Here is a 15,923-nt window from a genome sequence, read left to right as displayed (position 1 = left end):
AGGAAGAGAGGGAAAGAGAGAGAGAGATGGAGAAATGTGAAGATAGTATGTCAGTGACTGTGCTCTCAGCTCAGGGTAGACAAAGCTGAAATCAAGATGTCGGTTAGCACTGAGTTTTCATCCAGAAAGAAGTGTGTTAGTCACTAAGTTGTGTCTGACTCTTTGCCATACCATGGACTGTAGCCTGCCAGGCTCCTCTGTCCATGGAATTCTCTAGGCAAAGATACAGCAGTGGGTAGCCATTCCCTTCTTCAGTGGGTCTTCCCAACTCAAGGATCAAACCCAGGTCTCCTGCATCACGGGCAGATTCTTTATCATCTGAGCCATCAGGGAAAAATGTGTTCCCAAGTTAAATCTTCTTGTTGTCAAAATTCAGTTCTTTGTGGCTGCAGGACTGTTTCCTTGCTGGCTGTCACTCAGAGACCTTTCTGAACTATTCGTGTTTGCTGCATTTCTTTCCATAGAGCCCCGTACAACTTCAAAGCCAGCTGGCTATCACTGTCCTCCATTCTCTCCCAGAGTTTCCTCAAACTCACGTCCATTGAGTTGGTGGTGCCTCCTATCATCTCATCCTCTGTCACCTCCTTGTCCCATTGCCCTCAATCTTTCCCAGAACCAGGATCTTTTCCAATGAGTCAGCTCTTCACATCCAGAGACCAAAATATTGGAACTTCAGCTATAGCATCAGTCCCTCCAATGAATATTCAGGGTTAATTTCCTTTAGTATTGACTGGTTTGATCTCCTTGTAGACTCTCAAGAGTCTTCTCTTCTGCCATTAGAGTGGTATCATCTACGTACTGAAGTTGTTGATATTTCTCCTTGCAATCTTGATTCCACCTTGATTCATCCAGTCCAGCATGTACTCTACATTTGGACTTCCTGGGTGGCGCTAGTGCTAAAGAACCCACCTGCCAATGCAGGAGACCCAGGAGAAGTGGGTTCAATCTCTGAAATGGGAGGAAAGCCTGGAGTAGGGCATGGCAACCCACTCCAGTATCCTTGCCTGGAAAATCCCCATGGACAGAGGAGCCTGGCAAGCTACAGTCCATAGGGCTGCGAAGAGTTGGACACAAGTGAAGCAACTTAGCACGTAGGCACCCCCTGTACATATAAGGTAAATAAGCAGAGTGACAATATACAGCCTTGACATACTCCTTTCCCAATTTTGAACTAGTCTGTTGTTTCATGTCTGATTCTGCTGCTTCTTGATCTGTATACAGGTTTCTCAGGAGATAGGTAAGGTGGTCTGGTACTCTGGTCTTTTTAAGAATTTGGCACAGTTTGTTGTGATCCACATAGTCAAATGCTTTAATATAGTCAATGAAGTGGAAGTAGATGTATTTCTGGAATTCCCTTGCTTTCTCTATGATCCAAAAAATGTTGGCAATTTGTTCTCTGGTTCCTTTGCCTTTTCTAAATCCAGCTTGTATATCTGGAATTTCTCGGTTCACATACTGCTGAAGCTTATGAGATAAGGTTAAGCCTAATGAGATCATCTTAAAGTCAACTAATTTGGGATCCTAATTGCACCTGCAAAATCACTCCACAGTAGAACAGAGACTAAATTGTAATTCAGTAATAGGGAGAAGATGTGTATACATAAGGGGCCAGGAATTTTGAGGGTCATTATAGAATTCCACTCGTCTAGGAATAAAGCATTGAAGCTATAAAGATGATATTAAAAAGGAATGCATTATTCTTAAGGGCAGAAAGTCTTAAATATTGTGTTAATATGCTTAGGTTCTATTCTAAAATTATACAAAATTGGGGCAATGACCCTTCTATATATTATTTTATGAAGTTTTTAAGGAAAACCAGAAATTTCAAGTAAGTTGAAAAATGTATGATCCAGCAAATATTTTCCTTCCTTGTCTTTCCAGTGATCAAATGAGATGACAAAACATAATTAAGAAAAAAGAAAAATAATAAGTGTTCCTCAAACCCAGAAAATGAGTCAGAATTGGAACTGAATATTTGAAGAAATCCAGATTATAAGGGCAATGAGATTGGATTGACAGGAAATACATGTAAGGAACATGGCAGCTGAGATAATTGTGGTGATTCCAAATTCCAAAGGGAAATTATGAGAATCTGCACAGTGGGTGGGCAAATACAAAAGAGAGGAGTGGGCCCTGATGTAGCTATTAGACTAATTTAAACACTGAATTCTGAATAACTAGGCCAGTGGGATTCATCCAGCAAAATAAGAACCTCCTACTTCAGCAATGAAAGAGGCATCTATCTCCTCCAGCTAGATTGCTCACCACAAAATCATCCCCATGAAAACATGCCTATAAGCACTCTTTGCCAATAAACACAAAGCCCACGCAGAATCTTCACTCAACTCTCTGTACTGATTTATCTTAGTCCTTCCAGAGGGAAAAAGTAACACATTACCTATGAAAAGTGAGACTGAAGCTGACATAATCAACAATGCTGAATGACAGAAAGTCAAAAAACAAAACAAAACAAAACCTAAAAACCTACTAATTCAAATTTCTAAGGGACGATTATTTGAATCCAGAATTTTATATACTTAAGCAAATGTAGAGAGACAAAAAGTACTTTTAAAGATGCCAGAGCAAAAAAAAAATTGTCATCTGATTATCATAAATATGATCTTTTTTCAGGATAAACCACAGTAAAAGAAAAAGAAATACCTAAGAAAGGACAACATAAACCAAACGAATCAGCAGCAATTGAGTATTATCAAAAAGAATCAAAGAAAGCTTACAAGATGTTAAAAGGAGGCCTTTGAAACTTGAAGGCAGAGATGCTCTCTTTCAAGCAGCAGGATTTAGTAACAAAGGATTATGTTCCCTTCTTTATGTGTTCAGGCAAGACTTGGTTCTGTAAAAAGTACTGACTTAATCATAATAATGTATACATTCATGTGAGGCATAAAGTGATTCAACAGAAAAACAGTGTACTGAAGACTTTAATTACAGTTGTAGGAACAGTAAATTTTATGGTATTCTTTTAATAGTTTCAAATTGTTTAACTTGCAAAAACACTGAAGTAAGGAAAAAGTTAAAATGCAGGCAGATTAAATTCTTTATCTTTTACATCAATGGGGCAATATACAACACCTAAAGGTGATATGAAGAAATAAGGAAGAAAATATTATTTAAAATTATAAGAAAACTACTAGGTATCATATGGATAACAGTATATTTCATAAAAATTATAGGTGGATGGGGCAAAGTAGGAAATAAAAATACTAATTTTTTTTATCTTTCATAATAGTTCAGTTCAGTTCAGCCGCTCAGTCATGTCTGACTCTTTATCTTTCATAATAGTACATCAGTCTAAATCAACAAAAGATATATACTTGAATATATACTTTTAATAAGAATGATCTATAAAGAGTTAAATTTACTTACCTCTTAGATCTGGAAATGCAATGAAGAGATAAGGATAGGATTTTTATATATAATTCTGGACCATTCTATTTGTATATATTCTTCTATTAAAATTTAAAACTTGTTTTACATTTAAAAAATAACTCACAAATTTAAAAGGTTAGCAAAAAACATTTAACATGTAATTAAAATAAACTGAAAGATTTTATAGGAACATAATTTAATTGTCCCTAATAGGAACCAGAGATCAAATTGCCAACATTCGTTGGATCATAGAAAAAGCAAGAAAATTCCAGAAAAACATCTACTTCTGCTTCATTGACTATGCTAAAGCCTTTTACTGTGTGGATCACAGCGAACTATGGAAATTCTTAAAGAGATGGGAATACCAGACCACCTTACCTGCCTCCTGAGAAACCTGTATGCAAGTCAAGAAGCAACAGTTAGAACCAAACATGGAACAACAGATTGGTTCAAAATTGAGAAAAGAGTACATCAAGGCTGCATATTTTCACCCTACTTATTCAACTTATATGGAGAGTAAATCATGAGAAATTCCAGGTTGGATGAAGCCCAAGATGGCATCAAGATTGCTGGGAGGAATATCAATAACCTCAGGTATGCAGATGACAATTATACATAATTATAAAACCTGACCTCTTTCTAAGCCGGTAAAGCCTTTCCTTATTGACTTAAAAAGGCACTATCTACACCTCTAAATTATATTTGCAAAATAGTTGACAACATGGGACTGGAGTCAGACCTTTGTTCAAGCTCCGCACTCTACCACTTTTTAGCTGTTTTATCAGTTTCCTTATTTATAAGATGGATATAATAATTATAACTACTTGGTACAGTTGTGGTAAACATTAAATGAACTAAAGCATTTGAAACATTTAGTATATCTTGCTTAGAATAAGAGCCCTGAATTATTACAAATTTTTAAACTATGTGTCTGCATGTGTGCTCAGTTGATTGCTCAGTCATGTCCAACTCTTTGTGACAGGATCCTCTGTCCACGGGAATGTCCAGGCAAGAATACCGGAGTGGGTTGCCATTTCCTCCTTCAAGGGGTTTTCCCAACCCAGGGATCAAATTCACATCTCCTGCATTGGCAGGAGGACTCTTTACCACTTTACCACTGTGTCACCTGGAAAGTTTTAATAACCTTTATAATAGCCTCTAATAACCTTCATATGCCAAAAGCATGGGTATCTAGTTATTTGTATTTAATTAGCATTAAATCAGACATACAAATTGCTGGCATGGTGAAGTAGAGGATAAGAAAACTAGAAGGAGCTGGTAAAGCCAGAAGACTGTAGACCTTTATAGCCGGGAAACTGACCTACTATGACTTTGCAATTTGGCCAAGCTATAGCTAGCAGTAGTTGACAACTCTTATGAAAATAGTCTCTAATGGCAGGGATTCCTTCTTCATTATAGCTGGATAATATTCTATTGTTTCTCACATTTTTTTGTCCACTCATCTGTCAATGGACCATTAGGTTGTTTCTATATATTTTGGCTATTGTGAATAATGCTGCAATGGACAAATATCTCTTTGAAAGACTGATTTCACTTCCTTCTTATATATACTCAGGAGCGGAACTGCTGGGACATATGGCAGTACTATTAGTTTTTGAGGGACCTCCATATTGTTTTTCATAATGGCTGCACCAATTTACATTTCCATCAATAGTGTACAAGGGTTCCCTTTACTTCACACCCTCCCCAATACTTGTAATCTCTTGTCTTTTTTATACTAATTGTCCTCACAGTTGTGAGACGATATCTTATCATGCTTTTGATTTGCATTTCCCTGGTGATGGTGTCATTCGCAACAGTATAGATAAACCTGGACAACCAAGACATGATGCTAAGTGAAGTAAGAAACACAGAAAGTCAAATACTTGTATGTATGATATCACTTCTATGTAAAATCTAAAAAAAAAAAAAAAAAACAGTTTAACTTATAAAAGCAAAGAGTAGAATGTTGGTTGAAGGAAATGGGGAGATGTTGGTCAAGGGAGGCCCAAACATTCAATTATGTAGGATGACTATGTTCTGAAGACCTAATGTACAGCACGGTGACTATAGATAAATAACACTGAAATAACGTATTGTATACTTGAAGCTTCCTAAGAGAGCAGAAAGATCTTAAATGTTCTCACCACAAAAAAAGTAACTGTGGTTGATAACTATAATTATATTTGATAATATATGTGCTAATTAACTTGATTTGGTATTCATTTTCAATGTATACCTACATTAAACATCATATTATATACCTGAAAAAACATCATGTTACACAACTCTTTTGTTAATAATACTTTAAGAAACCCAGAAAAATTTCTAATGAAGTTTCTCTGACTAATTTCTAGAGAACACTGCTCACTACTCGGGATACCTAAGACATAAGAACAACACCAAAACAAAACAATACACTTTCAGGTGACCAAATCTGTATGAGTCACATTCTGATACTATCTTTAAGTACAACTGGGGGGAAAAGGTAGCCAAATGTGTATATAATTTGGAGATATTTAATAAGTCAGTATATGTATACAAATGGAAAATAAGCTAAAATGTCACACAATATTGCACAGGAACACACACTTATGGATAAATAAATTACCCCAAATCTCACTTATAATTTGAAAATATGCCATTATAACATAGCAAGTTCCAAGTCAATGGTTTGTATTGAACAAACCATAGAAAAGTAAACAATAATAGGATAAAGAAAGCTCATTACTTCCATGATTATTTATGGATATGAACAGTTTTACAGACTTTACAATAACATTTAGAGCAAAAATAGTCATGGATGTTTTATTAAATCACAGAATCTTTCATAACAACCTATTGACACCTTTAGGGATTAGTAACCAGAGTGATAGGCTTCTCAGGTAGTGCAGTGGTAGAGAATCCACCTACCAATGGAGGAGACACAAGAGATGTGGGTTCAATCTCTGGGTTGGGAAGATCACCCAGAAGAGAAAATGGCAACCCAGTCCAGTATTCTTACCTGAAAAATCCCACGGACAGAGAGGTCTGGCGGGTTATAGTCCATGGGGTCATAAAAGAGTTGGACACACTTTAGCAACTAACCAACAACAAGGTGCCACTACACATTACTTAGAAATGCTAAAATACTCAAAACCGACAATATCAAATATTGGCAAGGATATAGAATAACAAAATCTCCTTTTCACTGCTGGTGGGAATTTACAATTGTGTAAATTTAGAAGGCAGTTTAGTGGTTTCTTGTAACACTAAAGACACTCAAAATGCAATCCAGCAATTGTGTTCCTAGGCATTTAGCCCCAAAAGTTGGAACTCTTATTCACTGCTGATAGGAATGCAAAGTTGTACAGTCATTTTGGAATACAGTTTGCAATCCCTTAGAGAGTTAAACATAGACTTAATTTACAATTCAGCAATAACACTCTTAGATGTTTAACAAATTCAGTTGCAATGTATGTTCACTTTAAAATCTACATACAGATATTTGTAAGGAGATTTATTTATAATTGCCAAAAATTGGGAGCAACCAAAATGTCTTTCTCTGGCTGAATGGATGAAAAACTGTTATGTCCATACAACACAGTGTTGAGTGAGTGAGTGATAGTCGCTCAGTTGTGTCCAACTCTTTGCGACCCCATGGACTGTGGCCTGCCAGGCTCCTCTGTCCATGGAATTCTCCAGGCAAGAGTACCGGATTGGGTTGCCATTTCCTTCTCCACAATAGAGTGTTATTTCACAACAACAACAAAAAAAATGAGCCATCAAGTCACTAAAAATACAGAGGAAACTTAAAAGTATACTGGTAAATGAAAGAAGTCAGTTGGAAAGGACTATATACTGTTTGACTCCAATTATATAAGATGCAAAAGACAAAACTACAGAGAGAGTAAGAAAAAATCATTGGTCACTAGGCATTCAAGGGAAGGAGGGAAGGGATAAACAGATAGAGCATAGGGGATTTTTAGTGCAAAGAACTATTCTGCTTGATACTGTAATAGTGGATACATGACATTATGTGTTTTCCAGAACCAATAGAACTTAAAACATAAAGAGGAAATCTTAATGTATGTAGATTTTAAAAAGAAATTTAAGAAGTTAGAGATCTTTTAAAAAAATGCAGACTATAATAAGAAAAACTAACTGTTTTACACATCCGTGAAACAATCTCACTGAAGGGGTGTGTGAAAAAATGCTGACCTAAGTAACTTTGATAATTGATGAAGTCTGTAAGCCTAAAGGTAAAAGAAACTGCAAAAGTACTCTATTCTAGTTACTAGAGATCCCCATGGAGTATGAGTTAGCAATTCTGACACTGCCATATTTGTACTTTGGAACTGAACAAATATATAAATAGATTACAGATAGTGGGAACCAATTTCTCAATGTGGGATGGGAATATACAGATAAACCAGAGGAAGAGCCTAGAACAATGCACATCTTAATAGATTGTAATTGGAGAGCAGTATAAACATATATCCGCTCGCTCGCTCAGTCAGCTTAACATAAATACAGATGATTATATAAAGAAATAGAGTATGAAAAAAGTATAGGAATTTATACTGAAATAATTAAACATGTGTTACTATATACAAATATATCTCCTTTGCTCTGTAGCTGAAATGGTTAGGAGCATTCATGGTCACCTGGCAATGAGCAGAACTAGAGCCCAGATCTTGCTTTTTAACACTACTCTCCAAAAACAGTAATCTGATCCCTTGGGGCAATGGCTGATTCTAGGTTTGGGGCAATAAATATAAAAGAAAATATGAACATCAGAGGGTTAAGCAGTGCTAAAAACAAAGGGAGAATCACACAGAAAATTTTTAAAAATAATAATGAAGGGAAAATGGGGTATGTGGGGAGAATACAAGAGCCAATTGAAAAAAGAGTTCCCAATCTCCAAAGCTGGAATAACTTGAGCAAGAACATAAGATAGTATTAGATTAACATCCAAACTATAAAGTATCCATACTGATGCGAATAAATGACTGAATTAAATAAATTAATGTGGAAGAAGGCTCAAGTGTCCCAAGAAGTAAAATTCCAAAATAATTTATGTAGATACTTTTTCTCAAGGATGTGGGTCATAATACCTCATTCATTAGATGTAGGCTGCCCAGGGCTATTCCATCCAAAAAATTAAGGTTTGAGAAGGGGAAAAAAAGAGTAAATTTACATTGGAAAAATCTGACAAACACTACCTCACCTAGGGATTAAGTTAAAATCAGCTCATGATAATTCATGATGATAAAATGCATCATTGGAAAAAATTATACTTTTTCTTTGTTATATACCCCCCTCCAAAACTAATAACCCAATGTAATCATTAAGAAAAAAAAAAAAAGAATATGGCAAAGCCCAGTTGTGGGGCATTATACAAAATATCTAATCAGTACTCTTCAAAACTGCAAAGATCATCATAAACAAGGAAAGTCTAACAAACTGTCACAGCCAATTGATGCCTAAGGAGACATGATAACTATATGTAATGTGATATCTTGGAACCAAAAAATAATAGGTGAAAACTAAGGAAACTGGAATAAACCAGCATATCTATTGTTCAGATTTTTATCTAATAATGGTACAACAACATTGATTCATTAACTGTAGCAAATAAATTGTGCCAATGTAAGATGTTAATAATGGGAGAAATTGCAAGAGTAATGCATGTATATGGGAATACACTGGTCTATCTAGTTAATTTTCTTTGTAAATCTAAAACTGTGTTATGAATAAAATATAATACTATATATAAAATACAGTAATGATAACAGATGAGGAAAAATAAGATAATCAGAAGAAAACATGTTATGTTTAGAAATTATAAAATATATAAATACATTCTGTGTAAGAATCAATTTTATTAGAAAATATTCAGAGATGAAATGAAAATGTTATATAATAAGTAGCAAAATCTTAAGTATGAAGCAAAAGCAGTAAGATAATTTTTCACAATTGTCTATATTAGAAACTGAGAAAGGCTAAAACTCTCTAAGAAGTTTCTAAGAAAGTGATAAATTCAAAAAATAGAAGAAAGAAAATTGTAAGTATGTAGGAAGATATTAAAGACACAGAATACAATCAGACATTGGTGGTGGAGGTCAGGGGGAGGGAAGTTGGGTTGTCAATGAAGCCAAAACTGGTTCTTTGAAAAGACTAATGAACGGCAAACATGGTAAGCTTGTCAAAATGAGAGTGATAATTCATAAGAAAAATGTTATAAACAACTTTACACCAAAAATGTGAAACTTATACAAAATGGGCAAATTAAACACCATGCTATTTAATAAAATGAACTCAGAGTAACTAAATGTTTGGACAGATCTACAGCCATTCAACATATTGAGTGGGAAATTAAAATTCCTTCCCTGACATCCACAAACATGAAAAGCATAAACAAATAAAATACATAAGTTAATAAACAAATACTACATTTAAAGTCCAAGTGTCAAAAGAACAAACAATTTCAATCTTGCACAATTATTCCAGAGTACAGAGAAAAGAGGGAGTATTTCTAGTTTCCATCCTAAAACCTATCTAGATCAGTTTGGGGAAGGAAGTGAAAGCTAATCATATGCATAAACATAGCTGAAAATATCTTACAAAATGTTTATAAGAATATATTAAAAATAATACAACATGAACAATTTTAATTATTCTAGGATTTCAAGTTAGAAATAATATTAAATAATTAATAAAACTCAACAAATTTAGAAATTAGTTCAGATAAATAATAGTCATCTTAGCAAATATGAAGTGAAGATAAAATTTACCAGTCATTATTAATAAAACTCTTTGCCAAAAAGGAATTAAAGGATGCTTCCTTAGTGTGATAAAGGGTATCAAATGCAAACACAGAAAACATCAGGTGTAATGGTGAATTCAGAGTTTCTCCTGTATTTTATGAGTAAGGATTACTTTTATTTCATATGTTACTCTCTTAACTAGCTAGACTAGTAAGCAAAAACCAAAAATTCATTTTTTTAAAGAAAAAATAAAACTGTCATTGACAGATCACGTTTTGTCTATGTGGTTAAAAAATGGCCAAGTGGCAGATTTTCAGAATTAAAGAACTTGTGGCCAAACAAATTTTCTTACAAACAAGCTACTGATAGATCTGTTGGCAAATAAACTTATAAGTATTTAAGAGTAGTAGAGTTCTTATTTACAGAATTCTTTCAGCAGGATACATCAGATTGTCTAGTATGGGCTGTGGAAGACAAAGCAGGAATCTACAGATTTCAGAGGCATGACTCTAGAAAATGTCCAGCAAGTTCTGTCATTATCTGAGCACAGCATGAAGATATTTCATGACCAGAACAGTTCTTTGTGTGCAAGTGATATGAATCACACATATTACTTAGACCTCACACAAATTTGAGACATGGATGCAATCCTGACACGGAAATAGAGGACCTGGGAATCTGTGTTTGGAGCCCCAGACCTCTCCCTGTTATTAATACATATATTGTACATATTTATATTACTGAAATTATTAGTAGTGATATGTACTAGGTAAAACCTCTGTTTTGTGTGAATCTGACTTGATAATCCAGTCAAACATTCAAAATTCTGTGTAAAACTTAGTAAAATTTTTATTATCCCAAACATTCAACATTCTACCTAAAACTTAGGAAAATTAGTAAGATATTACGAGTGACATTGCACAATATCCCATTTTTGATAAACAATATCCCTTCAGTATTCTAATCACATGTGCTCATGGTAGTAATAAAACAATGCATTTTTATATTACCAGAAAGTATTTCTAATTGGCCTGTGTTACATCCCTAAAGAATAGAGGACTACAGATTTAAAAGAGGGATTTAATGTCCACATATACTAAAGAGTATAGTGAAAACAAATACACTTTGTTAAGAGGACTTTTTAAGGAATTGCACTGAAAGTGAAATTTAAGATTTGCTTTACCATAATGAGATTACTAAACATTTAAAAGTTGGACACAGAAGAAAATGAAGGTGTAAGTTAAGTTCCTTGGTGTTTCTTTGTGAGAGTTGGAAACTTTAAAAACATTTTCTTTTCCTAGTTCAGAATCATTTTAATTAAATGACCTGAGAGCATTCTGGGAAAGATTAGCTGCAGAATTAAAACTGCTTTTAGACTAATATTGGATGAGAAAACAGTCAGCAAAATGTTCTTCGAATGAATATATCTTATTGTTTACATCTGTTTCTGTTTTAATGAACACCTAGCTGCATAATTTTTTTCTTTCTTTCTTTCTTTTTTTTTTTTTTTTTTTAGTAATCTTTCTTCTTTTGCTAATGATTCAGCATTCAAAATGAACATCTCACTGGGATATTCAAACTTAAAAATCTCTGCAAATGATTTAGTAGCATTTTCAGCTCATCATTATTGCTATGTGTCAAACACAGCATCTGGAAAGATTGCTTAATTCCAATTTTAATCATGTTTCTGTTTAGTTTGATGTTATTTTTAAAATTCAAATGAAATAATATTTTATCCACATTAAACTCTGTAAAAGGAAATGAGGGTCATTACCAGGGTTGAAGAGATTCTGTGTGAATAGGAAATTAGCTAACTCCAATATATATTTACATGAATCCTTTTATTTTGAAAGGTAGATAAGAGGAGGTACTCTGTTAAGAGACAGAAGGAGAAAAAAAATGATCTGAATTTTTAGTACCAGACTGTTAATTTTTTTTTTCCACTACAGTCACCATACCGTACATTGCATCTCAAGGACTCATTTGTTTTATAACTGGAAGAAACTTTTAGGTATTTAATGGCCCAGTGAATTAATGAAGAAAAAGAAGTAATTAAAAACTACATTATAAAAAATTTTGGAAATAATTTGAAAGAGTTGATTTTAGATGTTTGCAGAAATATTTTGACCAGTTCATAGGATGAAGAAGGATAAACAATGAAAGACTTTAGAAAACAGCAAGTTGATACCTATAATTGAACCAACTGTTGTGTGTTAGAGGTAAAGTTCTCTATTTAGCTGACCAGTCAGAAAAGCTGGGAAAGATTGAAAGCAGGAGGAGAAGGGGACGACAGAGGATGAGATGGTTTGATGGCATCACCGACTGGATGGACATGAGTTTGAGCAAGCTCCGGGAGTTGGTGATGGACAGGGAAGCCTGGGGAGCAGCAGTCCATGGGGTCTCAAAGAGTCAGACACGACTGAGTGACTGAACTGAATTGAACTGACTAGTCAGAATGCTTCTCAGTGTACTAATAGAAAGGCAAGAGAAAGATGGCATAGTAGGAAGACCCAGAGCTCATGTTCTCCCTTGGACGCACAAAAACTACAGCATACAGGAGAACTCCCTCTTAGAACAATCTAGAGATTAGCAGAATGGCTCTTATACAACTAAGGGTATAAAGAAAATACACAGCAAAATAGGTAGGAGGGAAAGAGAAGCAATCTAATCAGGACCCACAACTCCAGCAGGTGACTCACAAAAGGAAGGGAAATCACAAACTCGGAGATCCTCTGGAGAAGTGAGGCGTTTGAGCCCCTGGCCCATGGCATCCAGCCCTGTGAAGCTGAATTCCCTTAACTGATCTTGAAAACCAGCAGGGCTCAGGGCCTGGAGAATGGAGGGCTGCAAGAAACTGAGTCTCTACTCTTAAATGGCACATGCACGAATTTACTTGCTGCATAGTCCTAGCACAAGGCAGACTGGAAAGTCCCTGGTGCTCTAGACAACTGCCCCCAGCACGCCCTTAGCCTTTAACAGGCTCCAGCTCCTGCTCCATCTCCCTTGAGTAAGGTGCCAGCCCTAGAGGCCCCACCCCAGCTTCAGGTCAGCTGCTGCCAGGGCCCTGGGAGAAGCTCTGGCCAGTGCTAAGCCCCCTCCAGCCCCTCTGGCTTCAGCTCCACCACTCCCCAGGAGCCATTGTCAGCATCCCCCCGTAGAAGTCCCTGGGGGTCAATCTGGCTCCAGCCCCGCTGGCTCCATCCCCACCCCCTCCTTGCAGTCACCGGGGACAACCCGGCACTCTGCAAAGGCCTTTGGCTGTGCTGACTTCAGCTCTTACCCACCTAAGAAAATTACTTGACACACAAAACCGAATAGGGACCTTTCTACACAAGGTAACTGTTTTGGCTAATTTCATTCAGACAAAATGAGAATATAGAGAATTATGTTTCAAATAAAAGAACAAGATAAAACACCATAAAAACCTAATGAAACAGAGATAAGTAACTTACCAGATAACATTTAATTTTCTTAAAATTCATTGTAAATAAGACAGAGTTCTTATTTTATAAAACCTTTATCCTATTGGTTCATGCTCAAAATGATGGATGAAATGAGAGAAAAATCACATTAAGGTCATAGTACTTAACAATAAATGGTGCATAATCTTTTTAAATTTTCACTACTCATATTATCATGTAGTGAAATGGCTTCATTATAGTTAGGGGGATATAAAATTACTGTGTCCTACAACCAAAGTTTTGCTGTAATTTCAACTATGAATCTTTGTAGGTAAAAACAATCCGTCTAAACTTCAAATATTTTGAATACTTATATTGGCTTCAATACAATTCTACACAGAATACATTTTCAATATTAAGATTTCCCCTAAATAGACTAATGAGAATGAATAGCATAACATATTAATATCACTTGATAAAAGGTGAAGAATAAAATACTTTAGTCTAAGAAGGGTGAAAGTGATAAAGCTTAGATGATGGCTTTATTTGTATTTTTAAATGTTTTTAAAATATTATCCCCAAATTTTGACTAACACAAATTGTCTCTAGTCATACATTTTAGCTAATTGTTCAAGCTGTGAATGAAACAATCCAATGATTTTAAGAGATCAAAATGACCAATATCATCTTTTATAAATTAGTTTTATAAAGCAAACTTTAAAATTACCTAATTACCGCATAATGTAAACAATGAAAGGTTTTCTAAATGTCCACTCTAGATTGGCAGTTCATCTGCATTTAATTTACTTTTCTTCTCTAAAGCATTTTTTTCTTTTTTTTTTTTTTTTTTGGTAATCATGGTAAATACTGAATACTTTTCTCCCTAAATGAATAAAATAATAAATCTAATATCTAAAATATTTTTATTTAAATTATTTTCCAAATTGAATAAATTTACTCTTTTTATACTAATAGAAAGTGAAAGTCTTTCAGTCATGTCTGACTCTTTGTGACCCCATAGACTATACAGTCCAGGGAATTCTCAAGGCCAGAATACTGGGATGGGTAGCCTTTCCCTTCTCCAGGGAATCTTCCCAACCCAGGGATCGAACTGAGGTCTCCCACATTGCAGCTGAGCCACAAGGGGAAGCCCAAGAATGCCAGGGTGGATAGACTATCCCTTCTCCAGTGGATCTTCCCGACCTAGGGATGGAACTGGGGTTTCCTGCATTGCAGGTGAATTCTTTACCAATTGAGTTATTAGGGAATTAATTTGGAGCTAATTAAATTAACTTTAAATCAGGGGTTCATTCACAGCCAATTAAATTCACTTTAAAAAGTTCATTAGAAATGTGTTAATAGTGAAATAATCAAAGCTACTGTCTGATAATACTAAACAATAAACATGAAGCAAGACATAATACAGGAAGGAAAAAAGAGTGGGGATAAAGGGAAGGAGGGAGAAGAAGAAGAGAAAGGAAGGAAGAAAAGAAGGAAGGTTTTAAAAATAAACATTTGTCTAATGGATGAATTTTATGGACTAGGTATTATAGACCTTAGTTAATGACTCTGAAACTAATGCTGATTCATAATCAAAAAATTTTCAACGTTTTGGAAACATGAAGGATTATAGGAATAGTCACCATCAGTTAGACACTACTCCATGAAATAAATTTCATTAAGGACATTTAATAAATGGCAAAAAATTATCACACAATATAACAAATAACTGGTACATTCTCATCAAGTGATATTTCAAGTTAGTGTTTATAAAGGCTCATATAATATAGTATCAGAATTAAACACTTTTTTATGTTTTATTCATTAATATGTAGCTGTTTTAAAATAAAACTGTAATGAAGTTACTAGATAGTCAAGAATATCTTAATTCTTCTAGCTACTGTTGATAAAACTTGTTCCTTCAGGGTTTTATAAGCCATGTTGGGCAAAGGTTTAGAAAAGCATGAGTTTATAAATAATTAATGTGCATTTGAAATTTTAACATGTTACATGCTATGCTTATAGACAAGTCTAGGATTTAACTCAACTTGGCAATTTATTGACAATAAAAACCATTATATGGTATACTTCTATACCAAAAGAGCATATAATCTCAGTGTTTGAAAGTTTAAGATGTAATTAAGAGATGTTAATCTAAATATTAAAATCATAATGCTAACAACTGAGTATGTAAATAAGTAACAAGTAACTCTGAGTACATTATTTCTAATGTCAAAGCATGTTACATTATTGCCAAATTTTTTCACATTTTCTGGAAAACACATATTTTCATTAGATAAACACACTTACTATTTAACAGTATGTAGTATTATGTTGGATTATTTTAAGAAACAATTGTTGATGCTGTGCCTTACATATTAAATTG

General features: G+C 34.6%; 1 protein-coding gene across 2 annotated transcripts in view; it reads right to left on the bottom strand.

The window, feature by feature from the left end:
• ZNF804A (zinc finger protein 804A) overlaps positions 1-15,923 on the bottom strand; it is a 317,322-nt gene that overhangs the window by 28,518 nt on the left and 272,881 nt on the right. The window contains exon 2 of one of the 2 annotated variants that reach the window (XM_043488323.1): positions 2,736-2,851. The exons of the other annotated variant lie outside the window; for it this stretch is intronic. The gene's annotated coding sequence lies outside the window, so the exon portion shown is untranslated. The remainder of the gene's footprint in view (positions 1-2,735; positions 2,852-15,923) is intronic. 2 annotated transcript variants of the gene reach the window in all.

The sequence above is a fragment of the Cervus canadensis genome, chromosome 15 (genome assembly GCF_019320065.1).
Source record: "Cervus canadensis isolate Bull #8, Minnesota chromosome 15, ASM1932006v1, whole genome shotgun sequence".
In the NCBI taxonomy this organism is placed as follows: Eukaryota; Metazoa; Chordata; class Mammalia; order Artiodactyla; family Cervidae; genus Cervus; species Cervus canadensis.
The sequence above is the reverse complement of the archived record's forward strand: the minus strand, read 5'-3'. Positions and strand labels throughout refer to the sequence as shown.